This window comes from Zingiber officinale, chromosome 1B, assembly GCF_018446385.1.
Source record: "Zingiber officinale cultivar Zhangliang chromosome 1B, Zo_v1.1, whole genome shotgun sequence".
Taxonomy (NCBI): Eukaryota; Viridiplantae; Streptophyta; class Magnoliopsida; order Zingiberales; family Zingiberaceae; genus Zingiber; species Zingiber officinale.
In genome coordinates, this window is record NC_055986.1 from 80619282 (window position 1) to 80633272 (window position 13991).

General features: G+C 38.0%; 1 non-coding gene across 1 annotated transcript; it reads left to right on the forward strand.

The window, feature by feature from the left end:
* Positions 1-910: 910 nt before the first annotated feature.
* On the forward strand, positions 911-1017 carry LOC121994612. Its single transcript, XR_006115789.1, has one exon. It is a non-coding gene; the product is annotated as a small nucleolar RNA R71 (small nucleolar RNA).
* Positions 1018-13991: the final 12974 nt, after the last annotated feature.

The following is a 13991-nucleotide window of genomic DNA, read 5'->3' on the forward strand; positions in this document are numbered from 1 at the left end:
AATTGGTTCAAGTGTTGGAGGAGAGAACTCTTCCTGAAGTTTCATCCCTTTTGGAGCAGTCACTTGAGGATCTTCCAAGGTCCGTCTGTTCCTAAACTCAATTCTATTACAGTGTTCCATTGGGTTAACATCAGGTTTTCCCGAAAATTATCCTGGTGCTCTTAAAGATGATGAAGCTATCTGAGTAATTTGGTTATCCTACATCTTCTGATGTTTTTCTGAATTATCCATTCTTTGATTAAGTAGCTTGATTTCTTGTTTCAATTCATTTTGACTAGAAATAACTTCTTCAAGCATTTTCTCCAATTTGGATAATTGATGACCTTGAGAAGGTTGTTATTATTGATAGCTTTGTTGTCCAAGCTGGTAGCTCGGTTTAGCCCCCGTGGATGGTCCTTGCTCTTGGTTATTACGATAAGACAAATTTGGATGATTTTTCCAACCAGGGTTGTATGTGTTGGAGTATGGATTATTCTGCCTTTAATTGAAATTTACAATAGCATCACACTGCTCAAGTTGATTAATTTACACAGATAAGGCTCCTAATGGGTATAAATCTTGAGCGTGATCTGTTCTTCCACATGTTTCACATACACATACTATGGCATTGACCATGCTTGTATTTGTCCCCATATTTTCCAACCTTTTGGTAAGAGCATCCAGCTTTGCAGACATCAAAGTGATTGCATCTACATCAAATTTTCCTGATGCTTTAATTGGGTTTGCAGATGAATAGCCTCTACTTCTTTCTGATGCCCACAGATGATGGTTCTGTGCTACACTTTCAATAATGTCTTCGGCCTCATCTAAGCTTTTATTCATCAGTGCCCCTCCAGCTACAGAATCTAGGGATATTTTTGTATGATAGTTGATGTCGTTATAAAACATATGAAACACTAGCTATTTTTCAACTCCATGATGTGGGCATTATCTGAGCATATTATTAAATCTATCTCATGTTTCAAATAATGATTCTGAGTCTGACTGTCTGAAGCTTGCTATCAAATTTCTCATATGAGCAGTTATGCTAGGAGGATAGAATTTATTTAGAAATTGTTGCTCACATTGCTCCCAAGTGGATATGCTATTTGCTGGCAAAGAATTTAGCCACTGTTTAACTCTATCTCTCAAAGAAAACCCAAACAATAGTAGTCTTACTGCTTCTGCTGGAACACCGTTCATTTTCATTGTACTACAGATTTCATAAAAGACTTCAAGGTGTTGATTTAGATCTTCATGTGGTCCGTGTTGGGTTTTTCGGGCCGCGAAAACCGCTTTTCGCGTCGCGGAAACCCCGAATCACCCAAAGCCGTAGATCCGTGCAAGGAAAAATTTTGAAAACACAAATACGAGTTTTATACTACGATCTACAGTAGATCTACAAAGGAAAAACCATTTTACCTTCGATGCGTGCCCTTGCAAAATCCCGCTCGTCCAAGGTACTTGTCGGATCTCCAAAGTATCAAGGTAGATACTTCTCTAGTGATATCCACACGAACAAGGAGTGTCTCCCACACTCAAAGGATGGAGAAGAGAGCCCCAAGTGTGCTAGCACTTTCTAGAGCTCTCGAATGGGATTGGAAAGGAAGAAAAAGAAGAAGGTATAAAAGAAATCTTATACACTAACTAGTAGTATCCTTCCTTTGTGACCTTCACTCTTCCTTTGCTCTTGGATTCACTCAACCATCTTCTCCTCACCATGGAAGTCACGGCAACCACCACACAAGAGAGGGGAGAAGCAAGGAAGAAGAAGATAGAATGAATGCACACATCAATCCCCAAAATCAAAACACCTCACAACATTAGTGTGGCCGGCCACACAATGTAACCCCCTTCATTAATGTGGCCGGCCACATTAAAACCAAGGGGAGAGTGTAACCCCCATGAGGTGGCATACCTCATGAGGTGGAGGTGATGTGGCAAGGATGAGTCATCCTTATGATGTGGCAATACATCAAGTCAAACTTGATGTTTCAACTTCCATTTGGTCAAGTCAAAATTGACCAATTTCTTCCTTGTTGAGTTAAATCCAATCTTTGATTCAAGTCAATTTCAATTTAATGAATCTCAATTCATTAATATAAATTGACTCAATGAATCAAATTTAAATTAGACTCATTCAACAATTGAATCTAATTGAGTCTAACTCAATAAGTCTAATCCGAATCCAATCTTTGGTGCATCATATGAACCTAATCAAATTGGTTCATCATATGAACCTAATCTCCATCCACTTGTTCTTTGTGTGTGACCCAATAGGTTCTTGTAACGTTGGCAATGTTTCTAAACTCCTTTAGAAACATAAGCAATGAGCGGCATCTAGCAATACATCATTGCTACCCAAGTTACAAGAAATGTCGAGATCCAACATCACCTTGTGACTACTAATTGTAACTCCTCACAATATGTGACATTGTCCTTCTATCCTAGACATCTAGATTGATCAATATGAGGCATAGACCGTGTCATCCTCTAATCAATCTAAATCTTGAACTCCAAGTAGACTCACTCGATCAAATGAGCTCAACATCTAATGTTGACTCATTTGGGCATGGCCATGCACTTCGTGGTCTAACTCTATCAAGAATATTGATGTCGCTCCCGTCATATGGGAGGGATAGATCCCATCTACATCACTCACATCCCTCTGCATAATTTGTTACATACCCAGTAATCGCCTTTATAGTCCACCCTATTACGGGTGACGTTTGACGAAACCAAAGTACATAACTCCTTATGTAGGGATCCATGGTGACTTCAGGTCTAAGGACTATAGTCATACTAATAGCCACATGAGAAAGTATATGACACTCATATAACGATCCATGATACTTTTTCATGGCGGGTCATTCAGTATACATTCTCTAATGCATACCCATGTGTCAGCTTGATATCTCTATATCCATGACTTGTGAGATCAAGTCATCGAGCTGACCTACATGCTAGTCTTATTGTATTAACATTGTCCCTGAATGTTAATACTCGACTAGGAATAAATTAGAGTAGTGTTCCCTATATCATCTCACTATCGATTCAACTAATCGATTGATATAGGTATAAACCTTCTACTCAAGGACGCTACTATACTTATTTTATCTGGCACTAATACAAATAAGCATAATAACCAAAAACCAAATGCCTTAATATATATATAAGAATATGATATACATGAGTCCATACAATCATCAAATGATTGGCTCTAGGGTTCTAACTAACAGTCCGCTCCCAAATTGATTTTGTTGTACCATAGTGATTATTGTAGGCTTTATTTCAAAATTATTGACTTCAATGGATGGCATTGTGATGCTAGACCGAAGCCCTCATGAATATGGTGCTGCGTAGTCCTTCAATGGTTTGTTTGCCATAACTGAATGTTCTTGTTCTTCTTGATATCTTTGCAAAATTCTTTTTCTATGAAAAGTTTTGTCAATCTCAGGATCAAGAGATAATAGATCTCTTGCAAAGATAGATATTCGCTTACAATAACAAAATTCTAAATATTTTTATCACAGAATTTAAGAAAAAGTTAAACTGAAGTGCTAGAAATAATAAATGCAGAATTTGAATTACAAATAAGGAATGCAAGGTAAAATTGCAAAAATAGAATTTCTAAGACTAGTTACAAGTATGCAATAGAAAAGAAAGAAAAGTTTAGTCTAACTCAAATGATTATCTCTAATGTTATAGACGCAGTCCCCAGCAACGGCGCCTAAAACTTATTACGTCACCACAAGTGCACGGTTTCATCGTTAGTAATAAAAAAAAATATCGATCCCATAGGGACTGGTTATAAGAACTAGAGATGTCTCACAAAAAATTAGCTAAACAATCAATTGGATAAAAGTTGTGTTGAGTAAGAAACTAGAAATAGAAATAATAAAGTAAATGAGAACTTTGGTTTTTGCGGGTGTTCTAGGAGTTCAGTTTTATTGTGATATTCATCAATGTAAGATGGTTAATCAACTAATATCCTCAATTAACATGCATTTGTAGGAAGTTGCTAATTATCTCCTGCATAAGACAACCAACAAGGGGCTTTGATCGACATCATTAGCCACTAAATAGATATGATTCCTATGAAGTCTGTTAGAAGGACTGTCTGTCACTAGCGTCCCTCGATCATACAACACTGAAACACATCTCTACTTAATGTACATAATGATGAAGATAATAATTACATTCATCCATCCCACCTCCTTGTAGAAACTTGCTTCACCTTTCAAGATGACGCCCTAGACGTCCATTAGCGGGATTACCTGTCACTAGCGTCCCTCGATCATACAATCTAGGATATCCCTCTACGGGATCCACAAGCATCACAAACATTCAATCAAACATGGTAATTAAGTCCACACACATGAATCCACACAAGATCAAATAGATACAAAACATGCTAACATCATCGAGATAGGGAATTGGCATATCCTTGAGTTCTTACATCGAGTCACACCACAATTACTCCCTTAATCCTAGAATAATAGATCTACTCCATGGCACAAGAAATAAGATTCGAAGACATAAATATTACAAGCATTCTAATCCCACATCCATGAGAAGAAAAGAGAAATGCTTATCGAATGGCGTCGAGTGATCTTCGGAACCAATCTTGAGCTTCCAGAGTCGATGTAGAGAAGGAGACGACCTCGGATCACCGATCAAGGCTGGAGATAATGGATAACAGAACCAAGATGGATCTCCCCAAAGGGAGAGCCTTCCTCCCTCTAGAAAGGGGAAGAAACCCCTTTTATAGAGTTGGGGCATGGGCACCACACGACCAGTGACACGGCTATGTGGCTTTCACATGGCCTCCTACATTCTGCCGTCGGCTAGGGTGACACGGTCATGTGGAGGTCACACGGCCGTATTCTGCTTTGTCTCTAGATGGCCTACACGACCGTGTGTCTCACACGACCTGACCATTTTTGCTCTCTGGAGATGTTGCACGGTCGTGTGGGTCACATGACCAACCTATGCTTGCTCTCTAGAGATATTTCACGACCATGTGGATCTACACGACCATGCTCTAGATATGTTGCTAGGGTGACACGTCCGTGTGGAAGCCACACGACCAGTGTGCACCACACGATCAGAGTCATTTTTCTCCTTACTTCTTTGACATGGCCATGTGAATCACATGGCCAATGTTGTTTGCCTTTGCTTGCTATCTGGACTGTCAACGAACATCGCTTTCTCTCCATATTTGACTTCTGTCAATAGAAAATGAACAAAGAGTAGATCTCCAAACAAAGAGAATAATTATGCTAAAAGTAAGACATGGAGTATAAAAGTACATAGATAAAGCATGCGTAAAATATATGAATGTGCGTCAAAACATGCATAATAAGTGTATATAATCTACGCACATCAACTAGGTACAAGCGCCCGGAACCTGCCACATCATCAAATGGTAACTTCGACCAGTGAGCCTATAAAAGGAGGCCTAGTGCTCGAGATTAGGAACAACACTTGTATTCAATTCAACATTTTGGTTGCAAACAAAGTAAAAAACCATGTAAATCGATAGCGTCATTTAATTTTTATAATTTAGTTTTATTTTAGTAAGTGTTTCTAATTAAAGTCCAAAGTTCTGAGAAGGGTACATTTGTAATTTCAAGCAATTTACCCCCCTATTGACGACCGCACGGGACCAATAATTGGTATCAGATGAGGCTGCATTTATGGTAAAATAGTTTGGTAAATTTCTTAAGTCTAACAAATTTAACAAGTCGCGGGCTAAGAAACTTTCATGAAGCAAACGAAAGATGCAGTGCTATAACTATTAAGAAGAAGGGAATATTAACGACACTGCCCAAAATTGAAGGATAAGGACAAGAACAAAAGACCAACCTTGACGAAGTACAAAAATCTAAAAGTGACATGGGACAAATCATCGTCATTAGAATTAGAAATTAAAGCCTTCGCTGGACTTGCACGAATGGTAAGTCACTAAGAAGACAACAAAGCAAGCTCATCTGAAATGAGCATCGAGAGCATCGACGAAGGGGGAGCTACTTCAGAGGGAAGTAGTAATAAATGGGGTGCGTCGTATAACAAGATCGACAAGGTAAGTTAGGTATAATCTCTACCTCCTAACAAATTATACAAATTCATTAAAATGCTCTATAAACATTCTTGTCAATTAGAAACTAAAAATGAAAAATTAATAAAGGGAAACTTAGAATTAAAAGGAACTTTAGCAAAATCTAGTCGATTAGAAGATTCTGACAAGTTAAAAATTGAAAATAAAAAATTAAAAGAACAAATATAATTATTGAAAAGAAATGATGCAGGCCTAAATTTAAGTTCTTTTTAAAATTCAAAGTTTATAAATTCTGGTAGGCTTAGTTGGTATTTTAGATACCATAAGGTCAAAGCATTAAAATATAAATTAATTGGTTTATAAACCAGAAAATATTTGGTTTATTTAGTAGGAAATAATTTATTTTGGATATCAAAATCATTCTTAGCTCAATTAATTAATTTTTCTACACGCTATAAAATTAATTGGCTTAATTTGTTTTTTTTGGTAAAATCAATTGTTTTGTCAACTTTCTATTCATATTTTCCACTCAAAATTTTATCTGTGAAAAATAGTAATATTATCTACTTAAAGAAAAATTATCGAAATGTTTTGATTGCTATATTAATTTTTATAAATTTCTAAACAAAAATCATATTTTTAAAATTAAAATTATTTCACAAATTTATTTTTGAAAAGTTTATTTTTTTGTGATAAAATATTATATTCTCTATCAAAATAAGTTTTTCAAATTTTTTTTGATAGATAAATAACTTTCTATAATTTTTTTATCAAAATGTTATTTTTTAATATTAAAAATTTCTAAAAGATAGACTTCAAAAATTTAATTTGTCAACAGATATACTTTCTATTTTACATGTTTAGAAAAAGTTACAAGATTTTTAAAACAAAAAATATATTTTAAAAATATTTTTTAGAAAATTATATCTTTCTTTATAAAATAATTTATTATTGCTTATATAAATTATGGTTAATTGTGAAAATTTACCTCTATTCTAGATTATTATGTAGGATAGTGACAAAAAATTTCATAATTTTCTTAAGAATAAAAATAATTTTAAAAATATTTTTTTCAAAAACTAATTTTTAATTCATAAAATTTTAGTTTTTAGAAAAATAATTCCCAAAATTTTTTTTAAGTTAATCACTATTTATGTATCCCTTAGAATTTTTTAAAAATTTATTTTCGATATTTACCCCTATTTTTAATGTGATAAAAGAGGAGAGAAAATATAAAGTCTTGGGGAGGTATCATTTTAATTGTTTTAATTTGTATATTAATGTTTTAATTTACATATTTCATTTATTTTACTATTTTGGTTTAACCCTAACTTAACTTGGGTTGAACACTTCAAAAAGGGGAAGTTTGCAAGTACCCCATGGTGATTTTGATGTGATCAACGTAAGTCAAGTTAGGCTCTGCGTATTTGCTGTCTTGCGTACGAGTGCCCAAGGACTTAGGAACATAAGAAGTCAAGCGAATGATGTCATAGATGAGAAGGATGACATGAGAATCGAGTTGACGGGATTGGTGTATCCAAGGGACGAGAAGCTGCAGAAGAATACGTCGGTGGAATGAGAAGGAGGCACATGACACATTTGAGGGACGAGAAGCCAGACTGAAAGACTGCTCGAGGAGAGAAAGCTGAAGTTGGGTTCGGGTAAGCTTAACTCTGGATGGTCAAAAAATCACCCAAGCTTAACTCTGGATGGTCAAAAAATCACCCAAGCTTAGCTCTAGATGGTCAGAAAGTCAACTTAAGTTGACCTTGTCCGAGCACTTGGACTAAGTCCAAGCGCCCATACTAGTTTAGTGCCAAAAAGGAGTCCATTACTATGGATCATAGCTGAAGCCACGTCAGTAGAGGTTCGGGCGCCCGGGAGTGGCTAAATTCTTATCACTTCACCTTTGCGAAGCGAATAGAGGCATCTAGTTGGGGGCGCTCGAACTAGGTTCGGGTGCCCGAAACCCTCCACATTATCAAATGATCAATTCGACCAGTGAGCCTGTAAAAGTAGGCCTGGTATTTGAGATTAGGAACTACACTTGTATTTAATTCTCTTGTTTCCTATTTTCATCATTTTGAGATGAAAATAGTTGTACGGGGCTTTTCCGCCTTCGAGAGTTTCTCAAAGAAGGAATTCTGATAAGTTCTGTAAAATACTGAAAAAGGGCAGAAAATAATAAGGGAATTTTTCAGAATTTTTGGAAATTTTTCGGGAATTTTTCGGAGCTCGTATGAACGAGTTTACCAGGATAGAAACGGGACCCGGGAAAGCCTGTTTAGGCTATCCCGTTTTAGCGAGGAAATGTGGATTTTCTTTATTTCCTTTTCTTTTCTTTTTATTTTCTATTTCTTCATTTTTTCCGCCGTTTCCCTTTCCTCGCGTGTCCGACGCCGTTCCCCACCGCCGTCTCCTCTGATTTGCCCTAACCGCACTTGGCAGTTCCATCTCCTTCCGCGTGCTTAAGCCGTGACCAAGAGAGAAGCCAACACTTCTCTTCCTCCTCCTCCCATCTGTTGATTCCCCACTCTGTGCTAAATCCTGACCTCTTCCTCGCGTCGTCCACAGCCGAGCGCTTGTCACCATCTGAGCCGAAGGCGTCATCCTCACCGTGCCCTAGGTGTCGCCTCTTCAAGGGCATTGTTGGGTTCCGGGAGTTGCCGGCCAAACTTCTTTTTCCCCCATCTCCGACCTACTTCGGAGCGTTGGCGCCACTCGACCGTCGCTTCTCTGCTCTAATTGGTGTCAGACAGGAGCAAGGAGCCGAGCCCTCTTCCCATCTGCTAATCGTCGACGCCGGCCAAGCTTCTGTTCCCCATCTTTTCCTCTCTTCTGGTAGAGCAGAGCCGTTAACTCCCTGTTCTTGAGCCGTGCCCTAGCACAGTAGCCGGATCCTTGATCACCTCCGACCAGTGGAGAGGGAGAGGTAAGATGATTAGATTGTTGCATTCATGATCTCCATCTTGATCTCACGTTGAACTGAATTGTGGGAAAAAAATTTCAGCAGGAATTGTGTACTGTGGGGAGTTCATGGTTTCGGCAGCAACCCATCCAGCATCCCCTTGTTCCAACAGTAAAAGCACAACTGTGTATTAAGGTAAGGGTTTGGTGTATGGATTGAGTTGGCACACTCTTGATACCTGTTGTTTTAGTATGAGTTGATACATACATAATTGGTTATGGAGTGATTTTGGTACATTTTGATACATGGTAAATTATAGTTCATGTATCGAATTTGTTATTAGTTAGGTATGATCATTTTTGTTGTAGGTGAATTATACTCGATGGTTAGGTTGATTAGGGTTTTACCCTAATTTAGCCTTAAGGATTTTATTTAGCCATTCCTTTGAATGTTAGCTAAATAAATGTATATATATTCGTCACTCAGGGTTTTGACGCGAGACGAGCATCTCGATGTCCGAGTTGGACTGGATTGAACCTTTCTATTGGAGGCGGGTACTTTGACTTATGTCTTTTGATATGCATAATAATGTTTTTAACATATAGCAATGATTATGTTTCTCATTTGCTTCAGTTGATCACTACCCGACCTGTTACATGTTGTTTGTTTATTTTTATGCACATCATGTTAGTATTTACCTGATCATACATGCTTATAGAGGTAGTGACACAACCATGTTATATATTATGTTCAGGACCTAGGATTTATTTGATATCTTAGCTGATCTATGTACCTTTCATTTGATACATTGTCCTGTGGTACACATTTTATATTTATATATGGATCTTGTTATGCTGTTCATGATATTGTCATGTTTAGTGTCATGCATCATCTTGCATGATTGCATGCTGTGCGATAGTCTGCTCTATTATTGTTGAGCACATCGCCAGTTACATGTATCCATACACACCACCACTCATGGGTTAGTGGTAGATCAGTCAGGTGTGTGACAGTTCTGTTGTTTGGCTCCGTTAGTCTGGTGACTCAGTGTGGTAGCCGGCAGACAGTTCTGCTCTGTTTGGCTCCACTGGTTTAGTGTAGCAGCGTGGTAGCCGCCAGGCAGTTGGCCTCTGTTTGGCTCCATTGGTCCGCTCATGGGTAGTGTGACGCAGAGTGGTAGCCAGCAGAGATTCCTCCCCGTCATCGTGTACCGGGAGATGAGAGAATTGTGCTCCCCCATTTATGATTTGGGGTAGGAGTATGTGTGTACTCTGACAGCATCCTATCCACTCGATCACTCATCAGAGGTAGTGATGTCAGAGTGCACGGTTGTCACAACCCTACCCACTCGGTCTCACCATTGTGTGTGAGTCGGCTGACTGGCGTCAGGGGTGACCATGACATTTGCATCATATGCATGATGCATTTATTGCTTGTGTTTGCTGCATTTACTTGCTGCATTTATATGGATGCATATGATTGACATGCATACAGGATTTATGACACTCTCGATCTGACGACCTGTTATACCTATACCTTGGTCCTGGTTAGTACAGTTTTCTCCTGTATTTCTCAGTTGCATTTATCTTTCTTGTATCAAGAGACTGTACGCATGATTAGTGCTAGCTATTATATTCTTTATTATGCATATCAGTTGTTACCCGCTGAGTGTTGGACTCACACCCTCCTCCGTTGCTATTTTCAGGTTGATGCTGTCCGGAGAGCGTTCCAGTCGCTAGCCCCCTACAGACCGTGAGGACGTGCGGTTTATCTTTTGGTTTTCTTTATCAGACTAGTTCTGTTTGATACACTTGGATTATGGTTTTTGTGTTATGGATATTGCACTATCTGGACTTGTATTAGTTTACGATATGGTTACTGTCGATGATTTTCATTCAGATTTATTTTACTACATGCTTGCCTGGATGGCAGAACAGGTGAGTTGATTTTATCGTCGGATTTGAGTTTTATGAGTATAGTGGAGTAGGGTTGGTTTTGAGTCTCCTTATCACTGTTCAGTTTGTTTACTATTAAACTGCGTGGTTGTGTCAGCCAGAGGCTGAAATTGATATAAACTGCGTGGATGTCTGTGTTATTGTTTGTTTATTATTGTTATTATTTCAGCCTCATGTGGCTGAGGTATATGATGATGTAGTAAAGTTTCATATTGTCCGCCGTACAGGGGAGATGCTGCCGAAATTTCTTCGGACAGGGACTCCTCCGGGGCGTGACAAGTTCACTTCATTTGTCTTAAATTAGTAACCTCCCCAATTGTAAACTAAATAAATCTGTAACCTTGTTTAATTTTATGCAATTTAGTTTTATTTTACTAATAAGAGTGTCTAATTAAAGTCCAAAGTTCTGAGAAGGATGCATTTATAATTTCAGGTAATTCACTCCCCTTTTGATGATCGCATGGGACCAACATTTAGTATGTTTTGATTATGAAAGATTCTATGATTTAATTGATTAACTCAGAAGATTGGATGTGAAGGAATTGTGGAATGGTTAGGGTTAATTGAGGGTTAAACCTAATCAAAGGAAGAGGATGGCTTAATTAGGGTTAAAGTTAGCTTAACCCTAATTTAAGCAAATGAATGCTATTAGTCAGACCTAAATATTAATTGGGGGTTAATCAATGATTGTGTTCGATTAAAGTTACCCTAATTAGTTTTGGAGATTTGATTTAGCTATTTAATTCATATACAATTATCTAAATAACATATATTCATACAGGACTCTGACTTTGACACGGACATCATGATGTGGGATTTATTCTAACATGAGTTACTTTTCGAGGAGGGTATTCCTTCCTTGACCTCTGTAGTTAATTGACCTTAGTGCATGGAAAATAGTTGATGAAGTAGATTAATTACCTTGACTCTACTCATATTATACCTGAGCTTGATACTTTTATGTTTGATCTTAGAGATGATCTATTTATTTCTCATAAAATATTTTTTGGATATTCAACTCAATAGTGTGCACACATGTATGGTGTGTGCTATAGGAGTGCCATGTTGATTATTTATATGTTGTAGTGTAGACACATGTATGGTGTGTACTAAAGGAGTGCCATGTTGATTATTCATATGCTATAGTCATATACACATGTATGGTGCGAACTATAGGTGTTACTATTACTATACATATTGTTTGGTAAATAGTTCATGGATCTTTTCATATATATAGATATATGTGATTGATAGATCATGCTTTTGGATGTACTTATGTTTATCATATTGTTGTATTGATGAGGATTGTATATATATCATGTTTATCTACAACATGCACATCATCGCATTGTATGCATGCTGACAATTAAGTCTCCCTCTATGGTTCAAAGAGTTGCTAGTCATATTCATTGCCTCCTAAGCCACTTAGGGGTAGTGGCAGCTAGAGTTGCATGCAACTTGTCCTATAGTGCCCACTCAGCCACTCGAGGTAGTGGTTGCAAAGTTGCATGCAAACAGTGACCTCCTTGTTATGTAGCTAGATAGCTACTCTACATCTTGCTTGACCTGCCACTCATATGCACTTGTAGCTGGAGTCATGAGTAGTTGTTATAGTTTTGCCCACTCAGTCACACAAATGTCATGGTAGTTGGAGTTGTAACGACCCGCCTCCTACTAACTAGGCTGTGAGGCCGATCGTTACATTATGATGTGCTAACTATTCCATGACCATCAATAAATCTAAGTGCGGAAGCTGTACTAATTAAAATTTTGCTAAACTATTATCATTTCTTGGTTCTACATGTGCTAAAGGGTGTAATCTAAACTATTCATGACATATATTATATCCCCCAATGGTCAAGGAACTTAACTAAGAGTTTCTTGCTGACATCAGGCCTCCCAATCGATCCACGGATCGATTGGAATGGACGAATCGATCCATTGATCGATCCAGGTGGCTACTGTATGTGGGGCTTAGGTTGGATCGATCCAGTAATCGATCCAGCACGCTACTGTGCTCGGGCAATATTCTGGATCGATCGGCTGATCGATCCAGACTGGCCAATCGATCCAGTGATCGATCCCAGAGCCTTCTATTCGCGACAAAATTTGCTGGATCGATCGGCTGATCGATCCAGAGGCCTACTGTTCGTGGTACGAACTTCTCAATCGATCGGCTGATCGATTGAGAAGCCTCCAATCGATTAGCCGATCGATTGGGGTTTCTGATTTCGTACCAGAAGTCTGATTTCAGCACTGTTTCGTGCCTCAATCACACATACAAGTTCAAAAATGGTTAGCAAACATTCTAACATCATGTAACAATGTTCGAAGCATGATAGAGTGCATGATTCACTAGTTCATGGCATTTAACATACTAAGGTGCGGAATAATAAAATGCTAAAACAAATTCTAATGTTCAAAACAAAACTCGCTAAAATTCTCTAAGATCTTTGTCCCAAGTTCCATCCACACACATCTTTGCAGCATTGTCCTCCAGCCTCCGCTAGTCCATCTTCCCTTTACCTTTATCTACAGTATAAGGAAAATAGTATCTGTAAGCTTGAGAGCTTAGTAAGAAACCATCTACCTCACTAAAACATGCACACGATGCAATTTATGATTTGAAAACATGCTAGTTGAAATACATATTGAACCGGTGAGAGCATGGCATGGTATCATACAACATAGAAACCAAATCTAATCATAGAACTATCACATGTATCAATAATGAGAGCTAAACTGAAACGTGAACCGAGCTAAAATCAAACTAAGCTAGAACTGAATTTAAACTGTATTCATGACTGATTTGTGAGTTTCGAAAACTACTTATCATAATAGATTAAAATACATAATCAAACTGCTGATGGGCCCGGCAACTGTACGTGTTATGCGCGCATCTCTAACTAGACCCGGGTTTGCAAGTCCCGAATTTAGTTGAGTTTACTAGGTTATCTAAACCTAGGGATGACTGTGGGAGCCCAACCCAATGGATATCTAATCCAGTACAGTGCCTCTGCTAAAATAAAATACTGAACATAAGCTAATACATTCTTGTCTTGCTTTTACTAGGTTGTCTAAACCCAGA